Below are 20,671 nucleotides of genomic sequence, written 5' to 3' on the forward strand. Positions count from 1 at the left end.
ATATATGCCTGCAAAGTACATGGGTTACACAATAATGACATATTTATTACAGGAGACTACGTCATGTAAAGTGATTGATATTTAAAATCAACCATTTTGATTGCAGCTACCACTGTGGAGGTATTTATATCCAAGGCAGCCATTTTGGAGTTTGAGATCCAACTTTCTAAGCAGAATTTCAACTTCTGGGAATTTGTATGCTATATTTTTCAAACCCAAAACTTGGAAAAGTTTAATTTTGAGTAAAAATTTTATGCATATTTAAACAGCATCCTTTGACCAACTGTGTCAAAGTGTACAAATAATAACACGTGTGACTGTATTGTGGTACCTGGACAATTTCCTGCCGTAGTAGTTTTTAGAAAATGTTTGACATCCTCTGTGTTAGGAAATTTTCTAAATGTTTTTGCTGAAGACCTTCCAATGTTATACCAAGTTTGTTTCCACAACCTGGTATAAGATTCTCACGTTATGATAAGCGAGAAAATTATCAAGCATAAAAGTATAACTGCATTTGTGAGTGTAATTTTTTAACTGAAAACATAACTTAATTGCTTTTACTGTAAAAGTCAAATTCAATAAAATCTAGCTCTATTTCTAAAGCACTTTAAAACATTACACAGGACTAGAGTGCCATTGAGGTTAAAAGATAGAAAGAGCAACAGTTAATCCTACCATATAATAGTACATTCAATTATAAATATTTAGTATATTTGGCTTGTGTTATTTAGATAAACAATAATTATATAATTTTATATTAAAAGCAGTAAATTAGCTGTTTTCAAGTTTGCTGTCCAGCTCTGTACTCATAACAGGCTATTAGAAGCTAATTAGCTGATTGGTCAGGCTGTCTGTTGCAGAAGCCAAACCAGCCAGTTTAACAGACATAAAACAGTGTTGCCACTAGGTGTACTCCATATTTTTACTTAATAGTTTCCAATACCTGTGCATCCAAAAATAATTACTAACTGAATAAATTTGTATTTGCTATAAATAAAGTGGAGATCTTAAACCAGTTTTCTTCTTTCCGCAATTTGTTCCTTCAAATTGACATTTTGTCTCTCCCTGTTCTATTTTCTAAGCCATAAACAAAGTGTGCACTTCAACCATTGCATTACTTTTGTCACTGAAAAATAATAATTATAATTATAATTTTAAACAGTGCAACAATACTGTTACGATAAAATAATTTCTCTCAAGATATGAACATTTACTTTAAGAGCTAAGGAGTGAAATGACCAGCACCCAGGAAATGCAGTAGTCCTCTTTCAGCCAGCTGGCTGGTGGTGCGCAGGTCATTGAGGTGATATGCAAATCCATTCACAATTAGCAATTTCCAACCATTTCACTTAGACCTCATTAAAATTAGTTTGAAAAAGAGAAACAAAACAGTGTAGCATTTAAGTGGTTTTGAAACATTAACTTTTTTAAACCCTGGCAGATCTTCAGACCTGAAGATCGGACCTAGACTATCTGTAAGCATGTAAGCGAAAGCAAAAATCTCCTGGGTGTTAACACCTTGAACGCACCGTCACTTTTAAACTTCTCCTGCTTCCCTTTCAGCAAGCTAAAACTTCAGAGCTGAAAAAAGCAGCAGAAGAAGGAGGAGGAAGAAGAAAAGGTGGATGAGCTCATTCTGAACACAACCTTTGTTCTGCCTGCCTGTCTGACTCCAGGGGCTCTCCTTGGAGACTCATCTTTCCTTCCTCCATTTTATGGTGAAGCCCTACTTTGTGTGACATACCTGACTTGAGACCAGTGACAAGCAAAACAGCACCTCCAAGCAGTCAAGCTGGTAACACTGAAGCAATAATCACCCAAGAAATAAAAAACGCTTAGAACATAATATAGGTAGAACCAAACTGTGGGTTATCTTAGAGATATCTAACTCCAACGCTGTGGAGAACGGAGTCCAAAAATCGCTAGCTGATAAGGTTTCTTTCTCTAGAAGCTGGGAGGAGGAGGGGGATAGGAAAGCACTGGACATGGCTTTCATGGTGAGTGAGTGCGTGCCTGTGTGTGTGTGAGTGTGTGTGTGTGTGTGGCTGGACCAGCGGCTATGGCAGCTTCTCTGTGTCGCTAATGGAGTCTGGGAGAGGAGATCAACCCAGAGCAATGGCTCCTCCATGAAGCTACCGCGCAAGCACCAGCGAGAGAGAGAGAGGGGGGCCACCGACTAATTCCCTTGACCAGACATGCCGGCGGAATAACAAAACACTCCGCTCCGGTGCTGCCGAAACACGCAGGCGAGCCTCCTACTTTGCGCTACCACCACCACCAACGCTGCCGCCGCCGCGTCCATTTCCTTGTGTCACTTTGACAACAAACCGAAAGGCGACATAAGCGAGGAAGCAGCGGCTTGGGAAGCGAGAAGACCCACTTGACTTTTTGGGCAGCCTAGTGACTAAAAAAAAAAAAAATTTCGCCCCGACTTCCTCGTCTGGACCCTGGACTAAACCCGAGCGAGCACGCAGCTCTTTCCAGGTCATTCACGAGGCGCTCTCCAAATTATATCCCATGATCTACCACACCGACGTTCTCTTGGACCTTGAAAGCCCAGCAGCAATCTTGACGAAACTGGACGCACAATCACAAGAAGGGGAGATTAAAACCAAAAACTCACTGGTACAATCTTCTCCTCGAGCGATCCTCCCGAAAGTTGTCCTCGTATTTCATGCGTGCGCCCGGTCGGTCTAATGGATGATCGCCATCTTTCCTGCTTCTCCTTCGCTGCAGCTGCAGATGACCTGAGATCCGTCTGTCTCTGAATAATGAGCAACCACACAGACAAGGAAGACAATCTGCAAAGCAGGCTACACAAAGAAGTTTGGGAGACTAGCAAGCACCAGAGGGTGCACAAGAGTTTACGATGAGACGAGGAGAGAGCATCAGCAGGATGGACAATGTCTATGCCCGAGAAGCTCATCCTTCATCTAGACTGAAGTCAGATGATCTGCAAAGCCTTATCAGCGGCTCAGAGCACCAGCAGATACACGCGGCCACCGTGAATTTTATATAGGCAGGCAATACTATGTGCGCAACGTCATGAGGTTATCTGCAGTTCACCTTGGTGATGCTGCAGCTTTACATCATACATAAAAATATAGATATTTCCACAAATACGTGAATAAAAAAAATATTATATTTTTATTTATTAAAAAAAAAAGCTTATTTAGTAAGACAGAAAAAATGCCGTTTCAGCTATTTGTAAACACAACCACAATTAACACAAAGGGTTATTCTAAATAATTCATTAATAAAAATATCAATTTTTTTTTTTTTTCTCATTTTATGCCCCTTGCTCCGATCACAAAAAAATAAAAATAAAATGGCTGATGTGCTCCTGTGGGCTACTGCTGTGACCAGCTAACAAAAGAAAAAGAGCCCGGCACAAAAGGTGCGGGGGTCCTGCTCAGATGTATGTCAGTAGTAAAAAGATGGGGTTGGATGCCTGAGGGGGGGGGGAGCTGAGCTGTAAGAAGCAAAGAGGCCAGGCATGCATTTAAGGGTGGGTGGGTGGTTAGTGAGGAGAAGCAACCTACCTGCCTTGCATGATTGAGCAACCAGAGTGTAATATATCACCTGAGAGTCTTTTTTTAGTGAAGAGCTATAGGTGAATATTACTATATTTGCTGTGTTTCAGCAAAGTCACACAAGTTACATATTAATGCAGTTGCATAGAAGAATTTAGAAAAAAATCTATCTATCTATCTATCTATCTATCTATCTATCTATCTATCTATCTATCTATCTATCTATCTATCTATCTATCTATCTATCTATCTATCTATCTATCTATCTATCTATCTATCTATCTATCTATCTATCTATCTATCTATCTATCTATCTATCTATCTATCTATCTATCTATCTAAAAACAAACAAAGAAAGAAATATAGTCAAAACTCAAATGTGATACTACTTGATAAACAATTTTTAAGTATTTGAGAGCATTCAAGAGATAGAAATAAATGTACAGACTTATTTAGAGTTAATAGAGATGAGTCAAGATAAATTTATTGTAGGACAAATATTACATATCTATATCTATACAAAGGATTGAGAAGGGTATATTTTTAATTTTGTTTGAACAAAACAAATCCCCACAGTTTTAGAAAATAATAAAATTGTTGTTTCTGTCCAAACAAACCACAAACTGAAAATTCAAGATTAGCTATATAAACGTAACCTTTAATAATGGCGGATGTCAATGGGTTCACAATCTGCTTAGCAACCAACTGGAACAGTTTTTACTGCACAATATAAAACTGCTGCTCACCAGATATGCCTCTGCAGGCCACCTGCAGAATGTTCAAATGAGGTTCACATGGACAAACTAGAGAACTGTTGGAAAATATTTTTAGGGATTTGTTTTGTCACAAAGTTTTTATTTGAAGAGAATAAACCACTACACTATAGCTTGACAATTTATCCCAACTTTGGCAACTTTTCTGAAGTTGCCAAAACTGGAAACTGCCTGTTTTAGCAACTTTTCAATCAAGACAGGCTACCGTCAATTTTGGAGAAACAAATTAGTAATCATACCACCATAGTGAAGTATTCTATAAAATGAGAAAATAAGTCTGCATTTTTGTTAGTTCAGTTCAGAACTCTGTATTTCTCCAAGATAGCTTTAAGGAATCACAAAGATATTTAATCGCAAATTTTTTAAACCCATTTTTTCCACATCTGACCTCTGACATGTCGTATTTTATCCAGTGCAATATTGCAATACTGTGATTTGCTTTGTGGGATTTCACGCATGAATCTGATGAAATTTTGAGGTCATATTTATACAGATTAAGAACATTTTGGAGGCTTTACGAGTCTTCAATTGGCAGCATAAATCAGGTCGGTGTTTGGCTCAGCATGTACTTGTCTATTAATCAACACACAGCTCCTTAGGTTTGTTGGCCAGAAGGTTGTTCCAAGCATCATGGAGATCTTACCACAGTTCCTCTGTGGATTTAGACTACCCAGCAACTTCTGCTCCTTCATCTAATCCCAGACTGACTATGTTGTTGATATATGGGCCCTGGGGGAGCAAAGGGGATGCCATCTGTTGCAGGACTTCTTGGTCCTCTTACTAGAGAAGATGTGTTCTGTAGGACAATATGCAGTGCCTTGAAAAGTATTTGCACCCCATAATTGATCAAATTTTGTCCCAATATTACCACAAAATTTAGTGTATGTTATCTAACTGTATTTTATGTCATAGACCAACATAAAGAGCATATTCCTCAAGTGGAAGGAAAATAATACCTAGCTTAAAAAAAAGACATGTATAAACCTGTGAAAAAGTGTGACATGAATTCAATCTCTTTGAGTTAATGTCTTTCATCAGAATGATGAAAGGAGGATGGTAGCGAGCCATTCATTTGATTCAGGTGTATTGAAAACAGTGGATGTCTTTTTAAAAAGGCCATATGGGCAGTTGCCCAGGGCAGCATTAGAAAAGACAGGGCACAAGTTTCTATTTCTTTTCTCCATGTTCAGTCAGGTGGTTGTTGGCATTTTCATGTCCATGTCTAAATATCTGAAACATGCAGGACAAGAATCCCTTTTCACTGACTGTGAAGACGTCTGGTCTCACAAGTACTGTACATCCAGAGGGCGAAACATTTGTTCATGAAGTGCAGTGTTAGTCTTCTTAGGCCAAAAGTAAAAAAATAAAGAGCTCACATATTCCACTTTCTTCAAAATGCAAATGTGAAATTGTCTTTATTTAAATAAAACAATACCTTTATTGTTTTAGAACAATACGGCTGATGTGCCTTTATTGTTTTAGAACAATATGGGTGATGTGCCTTTATTGTTTGATAACAATAAAGGCATTATAGATTAGAGGACTGACATTTGTTCTATCAACACCTTATCCCACCTGCCAGGATAAGGTGTTGATAGAAAGAGGCACGAGGTTACCAGGGACTTTGTGGCTCTTTCTCTAATGCCAAGCCTTTCAGTTCAGGTCATGGGCTGACATCCTGCATTTTTTAGACTTTTCAATGGTTGGTCACCTGACTTCAGTCAGGTATTTGATTCAGGTGTGTTGGAACAGAACTGCATCTGAAACAGGCAGCTGGGGTTGCTATATATTATATATATTTTCCTCAGACTTCACAGTTATGTGGTACATTCTGCTGGTTATCACATAAAATTCCAATATAACGAAGGAAAAGTTATGGCATTTGCATGATTAGACAAATTTAAAGGAGTATGAGTACTTTAACAAGGCACTATATTATGTCCACAAAACAAGTAAAATAGAAAATCAGAAGTCTTTGTTATTGTAATATTTCTATCACTCACTTTTTGTTTGTGGACAATAAATGGCCATATCTTATCCGACGATTCCAGCACAGGATTTTATTGTTTTCATTAACACAGAGAGGCTTGAACTCCAACTCTAACTCATTTTCCTGCTTGTGTCACATAACTACCTCAAGCTTTCTAGTGATTGCTGTCTAACATCCACGCATCCATACAGAGCCAAATTCAATTTGTGATACAAGATACGTAGTTAATCATGTCTGATAAGTTGATGTTCCCTCTTGTGATTTTTGTTAATGAATTATGGATTGCGAGATGCATCTTTTTGTGGCGCAAAATAGAAAGCTTTGGATGGACAAATGATTTTTGCTCTCTGTGTTATCAATGTGCAATACTTGCCACTAGAGTTGAAACACAAGTATCTCCTCAACGCTGTTGCTAAGCAGTGTGAAATAAACTGTATCCAAACGATGACACCTTGGGAGTGGGGTCGTGTAAGAATATAAAGTATGAAACATCCTGTTAAGGATGAGATGACAGATGGAAACAGGAATGAGCTTTAGTTGATGCACTTCTATTGTGCCAATTCTCCTGTTGCTGTGACGTACATAGCCCCATGTATTTCCCTACCAATGTGGCAATGGTCACTTTGCCAAAAAGTGACTTCCTCCTCTTTTAGGTTCTCCTCTGATGCAATGTCACTGTTCTTGCTGTTTCTTTAACACCCTTTTCTTAGAGGAGAAAAAAAAAAAACACCAAAAAAAAAAAAACACCTCAGATATTCATGCCAGACATATTCAATGTCTCAGCAGTTCTTTAAAGGAAAACCTCTGGAGGAACAATCCGTGTACTGTAGGCAAATGCACACTGTGTTGACAGTGCATGCTAAGAGGTGCTAGAGAGCAGTGAGGGTTTATCATGCTGCCTGGACATATGGCCGGTGCAGCAAATCAGATTAATACGGGATGGCCAGGAGTCCGGCGTACAACAGGATAGACTGCGCCAGGACATCCCCACTGGTCCGGCCTCCCCCTCACACCTTCCAAACTTAGCCTGCACAGCTAAAAAAGGACCTTCCACCACAGATTCAGATGGTCAAAGCAGTGGGGAATCAGGTGAGGGGGTGTTGTTAGTTACAAGGTGAACAGTGACAGGGAACTTTGTGGGCATTTTAGGAACTGGGGACATTTTCTGAGTCTAAATTCTTCTAAGGTTTCAATAAAAAAAAAAAAAAAATAGAACAATTATTTTAAAATCCATTCATCATGTATTCCATAATTTTATTGCACAGTTGTGGTGGGGCTGGTGCTGATGTTTTATTTGATAAAGCACATCACCCCAGTTCTAAAGTCCTTATACTGGCTCACTGTAGCTCAGAGAATAGATTTTAAAATACTGTTGTTAGTTTATAAGTCACTGAATGGCCTAGTAAGACTATATGTTAAAGGTCTGCTGTTGCTGTATCAACCTTCTAGACCTTTGAGGTCAACTGGTTCTGGTCTGCTTTGCATCCCCAGAACCAAACATGGAGAAAAAACATTCAGCTTCTATACACCATACATCTGGAACAAACTTCAAGAAAACTGTAAAACAGCTGAAACACTGAATTCTTTTAAATCAAGACTGTTTAAAGTTGTTTTGAAACACGATGAGTGAATCATTGCACTCATCAAAATGTTATGTTCGTTACTGGATTTCTCAATTGTGAATATTATTGTAATTTTTATAACTTTTTTCTGTGCTTTTATAATGTAAAGCACTTTGAACTGCCTTGTTGCTGAAATGAAAATCGATGGATTGCATATAAGGAGATAACATTTTTTTATTATTTGCAATTAATTTTAGTTTTAGATACCGGCAATCAATACACCCAATCACACAGATTAAACAGATAATATGATGCCAAACTCTGAAACAGCAAGTTAGTTATGTGTTAATGCTTGAAAATAATTAATTTGAAACAGACCAAAGAAACAAATTAGTTAAAAAAAATATATATATTTTATGCAAGTTTAAAGAGATGTCTAAAACTCCAGTATCAGTCAGAACTTTGACTATGTCAAAGGATACAAGCTTGGTCCATCTAGTCAAATTGTTAGAGACATTCAGGCTTCATTAAAAAAGAGAAAGAAAACCAAATGTTCAAATCTAACCACAACATTGGAAGTAATTACTTATTCCTTTGAAATTAAATGGTTTACATCATATGGACAATAATGATATAACAAAAAAACATTCTGCTTTAGGAGACTGACAGACATTTGGAGAATGCTAATCAACCTTCTCTTAAGAAAAATAGAGAACTCATTGAAAGAACATCTTCTTTGATTTCCTCCATACTAATTTTAGTATCAGAAGTTTCCAGATAGAGATGGCGTCAGTAAATCTTGGGGCTAAAATTAAAGTAGTTTCAGCTCATCTGAGCAATGATATGTTTGGAGAATAATGAAGTTCAGAATGTACTGTTACATATATGCTGGTTTTAGTCTGCCTGACCATCAGGTCATTTGATTTTTTTTTTTTATTATTATTATTATTTTTACTAATCTGTAACAGATCCAGGAGACAAACTCAGAAAACCCTTTCACCAGTGACACTTTCAAACTCATCCTGGGAGATCCCCAGGCGTTTGGAGACCAGAAGGGAAATATTGTTTTTGCAATGTTTTTTGCGTCTGCTCTGGGGTCTTGTCTTAGGGGGCTGGACCCAGGAAAACCTCCAAAGGATGGTTCCCAGAAGGCATTCTGATCAGTTACTATTCTATCCATGCAGTTTATATTGAATGAGCAAACTTCCTCTTTTGCTGTTTGCACAGAGCCAAAAGAAAGTTTTACTGTTTTCTCTTATTATCCCGCTTATTGTCTTGGTATAAAACAAAGTAAACATGGATCCATGTTGTTAGTTTTAGTTGATTTAAACACTATATTTGTTGCTCTGACTGAACTCACTGTTGGTGAGTCGTTTTTCCAGTAACCATCCAGAGCTTTAGGAAGCTCTTCACGCATCTTCACACATTTCCCTCTCTGTCACTTAAAATTCTGTTGTACCTGACAGTCACAGTGGATGCTGGCTTAGACTGTTCAGCCTGCAAAGATGAGAGTTCCTTGATCATTACTAGCGTAGGTCACAAGTATCTGTCACAATGATGGTAGATCTAGTAGAATATATTCCTTAGATGCAAAATATTATGACATTTCTTAAGCTTCTCAACCTGTGATCAAATGAGAACATGTTATATAAGAATGGGTTTAGTTTGAGTTAAGTAATTTATATATGAGTGTATGGCAAAGTCTTTGTGGATATAATTAAGTAATTTGAAGATTAAGATTGTGTCTTAAACAGACATAAAAACACCTAGTTTTTTCCGTTTACAGTACAAATAAAACATTGGTGACAATCCTGTCTGCATTTTGAGACCACCTGCAAACACTTCATGATAACAGCAAGTATTTTCCAAAGAAAGAATGTCCGGTATCCACTTATTAGAATAGACAAAAGTCCTTCCAGACAAGAAAAATAAAAATCAACAAAAACTTTATAAATTTTATACCTTTCATTTAAAAAGATCTTCTCTAGTTTTCATGTGCTCTGTTATTTCTAGTTTTCAATAACAGAGCACTCCCCCCAACCCTCCCCCCCCGCCCCAACCCCCCCCCCCAAAAAAAATTAAATGTTAAGCTATTTAGTTTATCATTAAACAGCTAAAGATAATAAAATAGGAATAGTTTTACATTTTTAAATCAAAATGTAATCTAACTCATCCTTTTAACTTGAGAATTTGTCACACTCTCAATCTAAAATATTTAGAGAGTGTGTGTCATTGTCAGATGTAAATTAAAGTCAAGCCCTTTGACACAAACTGGACCTCACATTTTTTTGAAGACAAAAACTTTAACCCGAGGAGCCCTATCCTCACAGTAAAACATGGAGATGGATCATCATACTTGGATCTTTGTTTTTATAAGGGTGAATGATGACTTCACTGCTCTTCTTATTTAACAGGAGAGCTGATAAATAAGTTCAAGTACTATAAAAGCAAGGAGAAGAACCTTCTTCCCTCAGCTAGAACACTGTAGACGGGTCCTGCTTGGGTTTTTCGGGATGACAGTGACCCAAAACCAACAAGAAAAACAAGAAGTGGATGTGGATAAACCACATGTAGGTCATGGAGTGGCAAAGGCAGCCTCAGAACTTCAATCATTTGCAGAGGGGTCTGAAGCTTGAGCTGTGAGTGGAATCCAAGTACCTAAAGGATTTAGAGAGTTTTTTTGTAAAGAGGAGTGGGCTTAATTCCCCCACTACAGATGTTTCAAATTCCTCAGTGTCAGTGGAATAAGCTCACAGCAAGGAGGTCAGTTGTTGTCAGATCGGTTCTAGATCAGTCGTGTGTTTAGCAACATTTTGCACTTAAGGTCAAGTTATGACAATCTGATCTCAAAGACTAAGACATAATACTTTACATTCAGATTTTTAAAGATTAATAAGTGGATTATGGTTCCTCTCTTCCTTTATTAAACTTCAAGTATGTTACAGGGTTTAATGACGGCTTAAGTTGAAAAAATCTACCATGATTCCCACATTGAGGACCACGAAAGTTTACATAAAATGTAAAATATTTAAATCTTGTACAACACAATAGAATGCAATAACACATTTTGTGTTACTTTTCTTCCAGAATATTGTTAACGCATGTACAATTTTAAAGTTTATATTGCTGTAAATTTTAGTTTTTCTTCTATTTTTCCAAACCAGAGAGAAAAAATATGGGAAAATGTGTTTTTGTGTGACTCGGAGTGTGGTGCTGGCAGATAATTTGTCATTGTTGCAAACTTTACGGCTTTTAAGTCCTCATTGTCTGACCTCAGTGAAGTGATTGCCTCTGATAATGCCATTAACGAGTGCCTCCCCATTCTCTAGGGCACAATCAAGACACTCGGATTGACAAATACTTTCATTTCTGAAACACTCAGTGATGTTCCTCTATCCTGATTTATCAGGACCAAAAAATGACTTCATCTTTTGCTTCTAACTATCTAAATGATATTACATTAGAATACTTGAAGTCAGAATTGCATTTATCACAAGCTAAAGTCTTCATGTATTGTTCTTTTTCCTATTTTAATAATGAAACTTAAATTTATCATAGCAAATCAACATCCCAACATGATAATAAGAAAAATATGATGGAATGACCAGCTTGACTGTTTAATAATGAAACCAAAATGGGAAAATATATCTGCTTCTTCTTGCAGGGTTGAGGGGAGGCAATGAGCTCTGTCTTCAGAGCTCATTGGTCGAAAGATATAGATGAACCAAACACAGAGATAAACAGCTATGCATGTACACACTCATTCTAAATGACCATGTATAGAGACCACCAACATCCCTTAATGGAGTACCACAAGGAAGCACATGTATGTAAGACGAAAAAATAAGTAAAAATGAAAAAAATCAGCCAGTGAAGTAAAGTGCATGTGTGCAAACCTTTTACACATCAGGAATCGGCTACAAAAATAGCTACCAACCTAAAATGTGGAATTGTGTTTGAAAAATCAGTGCATTTTAATGAAACAAAATAGTCAAGGAAGGATGGTGTGTTTTTATCTTCGTAAGTCAGGAAAATAGCGACTCTCCCGAAGTTGGTCATATTTGTGCTCTGAGCAATTCTTCAGACAACCAGAACTGGGGCAGACAAGGCTGGATGAGGAGCTAAGCTTATCTTGCCACAACAAACAGGAAAGAGAATGCAAAAACAAGATGAGAAAAAAATCTATCTCATCACATAATCCATTTGTGAACCTTGATTTAAACCTTTAACTTTTTGGTTTCAATTGTATCTCATGAAGTTGACTTAACAGTATTTTTCTTAGATCTTAAGTGGCTTAATTCCTTTTGAATCTATCAAAATATCCTGCTAATACTGTTGATGTAATCAGCGTTACAAATATAATACAATGCAGCACCTAACAAGTGTGAGTTTATAAAAGTTTGGTGTGTGATTCTTTTTATTTTAGCTATGGTCTTGTTATGTTTTCCTGCAAATGTGATTGTTGTTAGTACACAAAATTCGCAAGAAAATTATGAATAAATCTGAGGTAGACATATTTGCACATCCCACATAGTAGATGCGTAATTACTTCAGAAGCACCTGGATCTTCTTTCTATGTCGCTCCCCTCCCATCGGAGGTTTTTCTGTCTGCCGGCACAGTCTAAGATGCCCAGACTTTATCCTCATCAACGCAACAATAAATCTGCTCTGCCACAGGAACTCAAACGTCCCCAGGTGAGCGCCGCACAACGAGGCTGTCCTATCAGAGAACAGCCGAGCACAGAGTGGACAGTGGCATTTCAGGGATTAAAAAACTGCTGCATCCACCGTTCCCCTGGCCCATTGACAGATGGATAAAGCCTTGGACTTCACCTTATTGAAACGAGGAGAGAGTGCCCGGGGAGCCATGAAATCCATAGAACCTTCTTTAAATGGGTTTGTAAGAGGCTTCCGCCTGGCAAACCACGGCTGAAAGAGCCCATTAAATAAAGCCGTGCTCCTCAGCAAGGAGCTGGGCAAGATTCATCAGAGAGGAGAAGCCAAAGATAATGATAGCTCATGGCCAGATGCTAGACTCTGGCTCCTTTCACATGTCATGTGGGACTATGTCAATAAGAGCAACAGCAGACAGGTAAACAGTGCTTTCTCACCGCTCCTCTAGGATTGTCTCTCCAGAAGAAAGATAAAGTGAACCTAATCTGCACACATATTTGCAGTGTGGTACCGTTTTGACCAACATTTTTATTTGTTGCACAAACGTGAAAGGATGTGGATGCATGCTTTTCAGAATTTATGATGCAAATTAATGCATTCAGAAATTATCCAATTGATAAGTAGAGGTCACCTGTGTGTAAATTATTGTGCGTCTGGTACGGCAGTAGCACATCCTCGGACAAGAAGGCGCTCCAGAGGATTGTCAGGGCAGCAGAGAGAACCATAGGCTGCCCCCTCCTCACCATGGAACAGATTTACACTTCCAGGCTCCGCAAGAAAGTTATGGACATTTTAAATGACTCTTCACACCCTGGCCATGGTCTCTTCCAGCTGCTGCCACCAGGCAAGAGATACAGAGCAATAAAAACAAATCGCCTAAAAAACAGTTTCTACCCGATGGCAATCATGGCACTAAATTCAAAGGCATAAGAACTTCTGCTCTTGACACCACTCTGTTAAAAATGTAAATTCTTTATACTTTGCGACAACGACAGCACTGCAACCACCTTCTGATGTCTATTTATTTCTTGTTTTGTGATGTTTGTTTCTTTATCTTTTATGTATGTATATTAATATTGTGTATGCGTATATAACCTGCACTTTAACTCAAGTCAAGTACGGTCTCAATCTCGTTGTAATCTGTTGATGACAATGACAAATAAATCTTATCTTATCTTATCTTATCTTATCTTATCTTATCTTATCTTATCTTATCTTATCTTATCTTATCTTATCTTATCTTATCTTATCTTATCTTATCTTATCTTATCTTATCTTATTCCATGTCTAAACATCCCTAACAAAATGCCTGTTAAGCATTAATTAGAGAAACAGACCATGGTGACTGGAGGAAGTGCAGAGATCCAAAACTCAGTCTTCGACATTCAGTTGGTAAGACAACCAGTAATCACGCTCTACACAAATTTAGCAAGTGTGGCAAGAAATAAATGGTTCCACTTATAACGCTTGGAACTACATGCAATATATGTGGCAGAAAGTAAACTTGTATGTCTCCCTTAAAACATTAGTTCCACAGTTGAATGCAAATGCATATGACACATTTCAGCTACAATGTTGTGAATTTAAGTTCAAAAGGTACAAACACATCTGTAAAGACGGCATGCAGCCTTATGCGTTTTTGCTGTATGCATTTTATTGACCAGAGGTCTGAGCTTGTCACTTAGTCAGGCTTGAAAAGTGGTGCGATTTTCTTCTCTCTTGGTTGTCTGGAAAGACCTTCAGTGAAGGTGGAACTCAGCCTGGATCAGATTTGAATATCAATGTGGTCAGATGAGATGGAAAGCTGCTGGTATGAAGGAGGAAGAATGTCTGAGGAAAGCCTCCGGCAGGACAGCAGCTGAGAGATGCAGGGAGAAAGGAAAGGGAAGATCTGTCACTTGCTCCTTGTTCCACCTGCTATCCCTTCATGAACTCTGTCAGGAGGGGAGAAACTGCAACCTGATGTCTGAGGGAGACCCAATGAGAAGAAAATCATGGGGTGGCAGAGAAAAGATGGGGTAGAGAGGGGAAGAGCTGAAAGGTGAAGGAGAAAGATGCACAAGGTTGAGGAGACAAAAGTGGGTGACCTGAAGAGAAAGAATGGTGTAGTGTAAAAAAGGGGGTGAAATATATGCATACCTTTGCATATTTCAGATGCCAGGTCCTAAAATGCGGCAGCTAAACAAGGGGGCTGGCAGATATGCAAATGGGACGATGTACCTGTGCACCACCAGATTACTTTTCCTGCATTTGCTATTCATATATTTGCAAGGTGACTCACTTCAGACAAAGCAGGTGATCAAGAGCTCTTTCCTTTTTCCCTCTTCTCCCTCCTTCTTCCTCATCTGAACGGCGGTGAGAAGAGGAGAGCAGGCAGAGGCGCGATGGATCCACAGCCTCAGCAGAAGTCATAAGCTTTGCAAATGCTGCAGCCCCACAATTGCATGCCCTAAGATTTGATATGTATTCTGTCAGCAAACCCCATTTAATCCATTTTGCTGTCAGCTCCCCTTAAAAGCATCTCAGCTAATACAGGCAGAGTTGAGATTGTAGCGAAGAAGCAAACAAGGCAGCAACATCTATTGCCAACATTCACAAAAAAGTCTGGGAAACATTTCACATTTTCATCTTTGCATTGTTCACTTTGCTGCTCTGAAGCAATTTTATGCAAATCAGTTTTCATCACTCAAGCTTGTCGTCGGATGTTCACAGACTTATAGATTCTCAGAGATTCATATTTACTGTGGAATTTTACATATTAGGTGTTTAATTAATACAATTTTATTAATAATTTAGAACGTTTTAGGATATTTTTGCCCATTTTCTTGCAACATAGCATAAACCAAATCAAATTGAGTGACATAAGTGGGAAGAGATGTTCAAGTCTTGCTAAAACTTTCCTGTTTTTTTGTAGCATTGCCCTGTATTTACCACCCATCTTGTCAGCAACTCACACTGACATTCTTGTCACTGTTGGAAAAAAAAATCCTCATAACTCAGGGCCATCACCATGTCTCTTTCTATGAGGGTGGTGTGTTTTGTCTGAAGTGCAGAGTTAGGTTTCTACCAGCTAACAGAATCTAAAGCACAGCAGTTCTCTGTGTGAGCTAATATGCTAATGTTAGCATGATTGCCCTCTCAATTCACCTAGGAAATCTTCCTAAAGATTGCTAAACTAAGTGAAAATGAGATATTCAAACTGCAGTGATTTATGTCTGATTCAAAATAGATCTAAATATTCATGTAAGTATTTTTCCGCATTGGTAAATTTAATCTATTTTGTGCAACAGTAAATTTAAAGAGACAACTATATGGTTAAGAATGCAGAATTTCGATACCAAACATGATAATGTTAAATATCTTGGGAAGCTGGGTGTTTTCACACAGCTTCAGTTCCAAAGAACTGATGCTGACCAATACTGATTGGTCAAAAATATAGCTAATCTATCCAAAGCAATAAACGTTTTAGCCAAAAGATTTATCTGTACTCTGAGGAGAAATCAGTACAGACTGATTTGTTTCTCTACACCAGAATCCCAACAATCCTCAGGAGGCTTTATAGTGAGATGAGATCCTATGTAAACTTCTGGGTTTTTCTTTTCTTCGTTTTGTGATCTGTCACCAAACACAAACGAAAGGACGGTAAGGATACGGCAATGCACATTTTCCATTAAATACATGATTTTTTTTTTCCAACACTGTCCCCTCGCATGTGCGAGATACGGGACATAAAAAGCACATCTGCAACAAGTATAACAGCATGGCTCTCCAAGGTCACATCTTTGCACTAAGGATGTCATGCAATCATGAGAAATAAATGAAAGTGTGCCACTTCCTGAGGGGGGAAACCACAACAAAACTCTGGGCTGTGGTCAAATCCTGTATGTGTGTGTAGGCGTGTGTGTGTATGTTTCTCAGCGTCTATTGTAAAATTTCAAGATTTTGACTATTTCCTAAGATCTGCACAGTTTCTTTTTCCATGATATTATTTTTATGATGATGTAAAAAGGCCGCAACTATAGTGTGTCAACTCTATACAGATTCTGCAAAATGGTCTCTTTGGATCAAGTCCTAAAAATCCAATCCAATACTCAAAGCATCATCGTGACCTGCATTTCTGTTGTGTCTTCCTTCAAATTATCGTATTCTTTCCTTTAACTCATTATTTTTTCCTGTGTTGTTACAGGAGACGTAACCCTGAACCCTCTTTGTATTTTCTCATGTTACAAATATAAACCTTTCTGTTTTTCTGCAGGGTTTTATATGATGAATCAATACAAAGTAATACATCAATGTGCAATATATTTCACAGTCTGAAATTCTTAACAATCATAAAGAAAATAAATTGTGCCTACAATAAAACAAACCCAGTAATATGAGAAGGATATGTATGGACTACTTATAATTCTTAGTATCCTTTGAATACTGATGTGCCTAATTTCGTAAATTAAAACAGATTCTTTCTTTTCTTTTGGTCAATATTTAACTCAAACTGTTTAAGGCAATTACAGTATTTTTTAATGGCAAACAGGAAACAAGAAGAGTATTTCTACACCATTTGTGTGCCGTGCTTTAAATTGTGGTGACAGCAATTCAGAATGTGAATTTCCTCATGAAATTAAAAGCATGACTGGAATGCTAAATAATCCAATTTACTCTCTATTCTTTGTGAATGATTTAGGGTTTATTTGAAATCCTAAACAGCAGGGAAAAAAATCCCTGGCCAGGATCCTTGAGAGAACATTGTTATCTTGTCTATTTCTTTGATTCCTTGAACCTGTGCTCTCATAAGGTCAGACAATAAGTAGATCTGGAAGATATGGAAGCAGGTATGAAATATTAAAGCCGTGGTGCAAGTTCGGGGAGCGCAGACGAAGTTGTTGGCATTTAATTTCACTTCTTTGTTGAGATTTCCTCCTGCCACAGTCGGCGGCGTCAGCAGATTCCCTTTGCTTGGGCTGAAATTCATGGGACAAGTGTCCATGTCAGCACTTTCTCCCCACCCCTCAGCCGGAGCGTGCAAAAGGACATCACACTTGTCAGCTGCACTAAGCCAGAATTATAAGGACAAATAAAATAGTGTGTCTGAGAACGAGGCCTCATTCAAAGAGGATGTCATTTGGGTCGAGCAAGATGATAACTTGTGAAGGGTTTTCTGACAGTTCTCTCCATGTTTGTATGCACAGGTTGGCCTGCATGCGTGAGTCAAAGTGTGGCTGTCTGCATGTCCATGTTTATTTTTGTGAAAACATTCCTTTTTGAAGAATTTAAATGTGGATTCTTGTGATATCTCTGCTGCAAACATGGTTTGAATGAAACTTAATGCGAAATCAAAGTTAAATTTGATCTGTTCTCTCTTTTCCTACAATGAAATACAAACTATGTCTGCAGGTGTTTAAAATGCTCTCTTAAGCAAAGGTCTAGACTGCCTACTGTTCCTTTCAGCTCTGACAGACGAATATTAACGATTGGTTGTCACTAGTTACATCCCTCCTTAGATGATAAAAATCTGTTTCTTATAATAGATACTTCCCAGACATATTGGCTTTGAATTAAGTTTTCACATAGCCAGAAGAAAGAACTTGATCCACCAAAAATATGAAAAATAAGCACAGCCATTTTTCCATGAATTATAATGAGTTGTTGACACAGTGCATTATAATACATGCTGGCACAGTCAAAACATCGGCAAGTGAAATTCAGCAGCTTAATTTTGATATAAGCACAGCATCTTTTGATGCACACTACATTTATCTTCAGTTAAATAAGGATCTTTAAAAGGTTAAAAAAAACACATTTGACAAAAGGAGAATTTTGATGCACTTAAAGATGAAAAATGCCACAACTTCATCCTTAAATACTGTATATAACCAACATATTCTTCTGTTATTATCATATCATTATTTCTGCATTAATGTGTTGTCTGTATGCCCCTTCAGCCACACACACACACACACACACACACACACACAACACACACATGCAGTTCCAGCTGTTGACAAGGCTACTGACCTTCCTGTTATGCTATTCTCTTGTTTTGCAGTCCACTTGAAAGACAAGTTGTTCAACAATTAAAAACTGAGCCAATGATACATTAAATTGACTGTGTTTTGTAGAAAATCAAATTAATTTAAAAATCATTAATAGAATAAATATCACTCCATATAAAATGTTTATCAAAACTTTTCAGTTTTTCAGACTTTGATTGGCACAGTTGTTCTATAAAACTATTCAGTTGCACAGAGAAAAACATTGGAAAAATATGATTGTTTCTCTTGTTTTGTTTTGTGATTGACAGTTTTTAGTGTTTTTCATGTCTCTTGTTGCTCTATTTGAAGTTGGCTGCCAATATGTTTTAGATGAGACCTTCCTTTTTGCTTGATTGACTTCGTGAAATCAAGACCGAATCTGTCATTAAAGTAGACAGACCACATGAATAAAATAGGAACTTGTAATTCTATGATCTTTAGCCATTTAGATTACTGCAAATGTATGGATGTGTGGATGCGTGTGTTTGCAAGGGATAGAGGTGTGTGCCAGTTTGTCACCTGATTAGCTCAAAGATGTTGGAGAAAGAGAGGAAGAAATCTTGAAGCACAGGCACATGAGATCAGGGCAGAGCAGGTAAACTTGGCACCTGAAAGCAGCAGTAGCCCCGGGCAGACAAACACCAGATACCCCACAGGACAGTCAGAAGCTGGACATGGAAACAGGTCTGCAACAAAGCACAGGAACAGCTGTTCTTAGGCCAGCGAGGCAAAGGGTCAGACACAGGGCACTGAAATCCCCAAAAAAGTCACATCCCTCACCGCAGGCCAAGCCCGGAGCCTGGTTCCCTCAGTGGCCAGGCAGTCACCCATCAAGACCCCCCGAAACCTGCCTCGAGCCTCTGGCCGGCAAGCATCAGCCCACCTTGGCCACCAGAAGACCACAGAGCAATCTCACCTGATGAGGCAGCCACAGGCAGCCTAGAGGAAAGGATCTCCACTAAAACACAGAGGTGTCCCTATGGCCCCCTGTGGCCGACATGTCCCTCAGAGAAAATGGACTGCCAGGCAGGGAGCAACAACTCACCAAGAAAGACAGCCCCCTGCTGAGCCCTCCCCTGTGACAGAGCCAAAGCATCCAAGGTCATCTCTATATAACTTGTCTTTTGCCTAATGGGCACAGAGGCAAAGGAGGGCCATGCCACACCCCCTGTGCCCAGCCCCCACAATGCATGTGTGTCTGTGTTAAAGAAAAATGGCACTGAATGCAGGTGGGAAAACTGGAATTACAATCTGGGAGTTAGAAACCCACCACTTGCTGAGCGCAGTCTGCCCCACCCAAAACTCCTTCTGTCTCAAAGACAGTGAAGTTGAGGAACAAAATGGACCAAAGCAGACACAATATTACATTATCTACATATTTCAAGATAATTCCTATTTCAAATTAGCTTCAAACATGGGAGCCATGTGTGCGGCGACTGTTTATCTGACACCAGAGAGGCAAGTTTATAAAAGACAAACAGGCTAGTAAACAATTTGCACACCTCACATGTGTGTGGAAAATGTTTTGTGAGCTCAGGCATTAGCAGAAGTGTCAAAATTATATGTAAAGTATTTGCTTGATCTTGGTGTCACATCTCAAACGTTCTCAGCAGCTGTTTTTCCTGAATTTGAATGTTGCTCTCTATTTCATGATTTACTAAGAAATATTTGAAGTAAATTTATAATGGGACTTGTGTACAATTTGAGCCCAAGACATTTCGTGCAAAAAAAAGAACTTGTTTATTTTAGTGTAGGGAAATTTATTTTTCTTTCTTTCCTTTTTTTTTGGGTATGATCTAAACCAGGACTGCCACAGTAAATGCAAAGGCCTGACAGAGAGGCTTGTGTTGAGATGACATTTATAGATGACACCATGTATGTGGATCTGTCACAATAGTGGCTGACAAGATGACTCACAGCTTCTAGAGACGTGGCAGAGGAGGAATATTCCACCTTGATAATAATCCAAAGTGCACCACCATAAAAAAAAATGGACGGAAAGCAACATACTTGGCCATAATGTCTAAAGTGAATCCAATAAGACTTCTGTAGATATCTGAAGGACATCTGCACTGCCCCAGCTAGACCTGGAGTGAAATATTTTAGAAAT

The 20,671-nt window shown here is 38.4% G+C and overlaps 1 protein-coding gene across 4 annotated transcripts in view; it reads right to left on the reverse strand.

Moving 5' to 3' along the window:
- znf462 (zinc finger protein 462) overlaps nucleotides 1-3,315 on the reverse strand; it is a 53,306-nt gene extending 49,991 nt beyond the window's left edge. For 2 of the 4 annotated variants that reach the window (XM_044096534.1, XM_044096535.1), the window contains exon 1: nucleotides 2,624-3,315. The gene's annotated coding sequence lies outside the window, so the exon portion shown is untranslated. Of the gene's footprint in view, nucleotides 1-1,744 lie in introns of all 4 variants that reach the window. The other 2 variants (XM_044096531.1, XM_044096532.1) reach the window with 2 other exon arrangements.
- Between the last annotated feature and the right edge of the window lie 17,356 nt (nucleotides 3,316-20,671).

The sequence above is a fragment of the Gambusia affinis genome, linkage group LG17 (genome assembly GCF_019740435.1).
Source record: "Gambusia affinis linkage group LG17, SWU_Gaff_1.0, whole genome shotgun sequence".
NCBI classification, from domain to species: Eukaryota; Metazoa; Chordata; class Actinopteri; order Cyprinodontiformes; family Poeciliidae; genus Gambusia; species Gambusia affinis.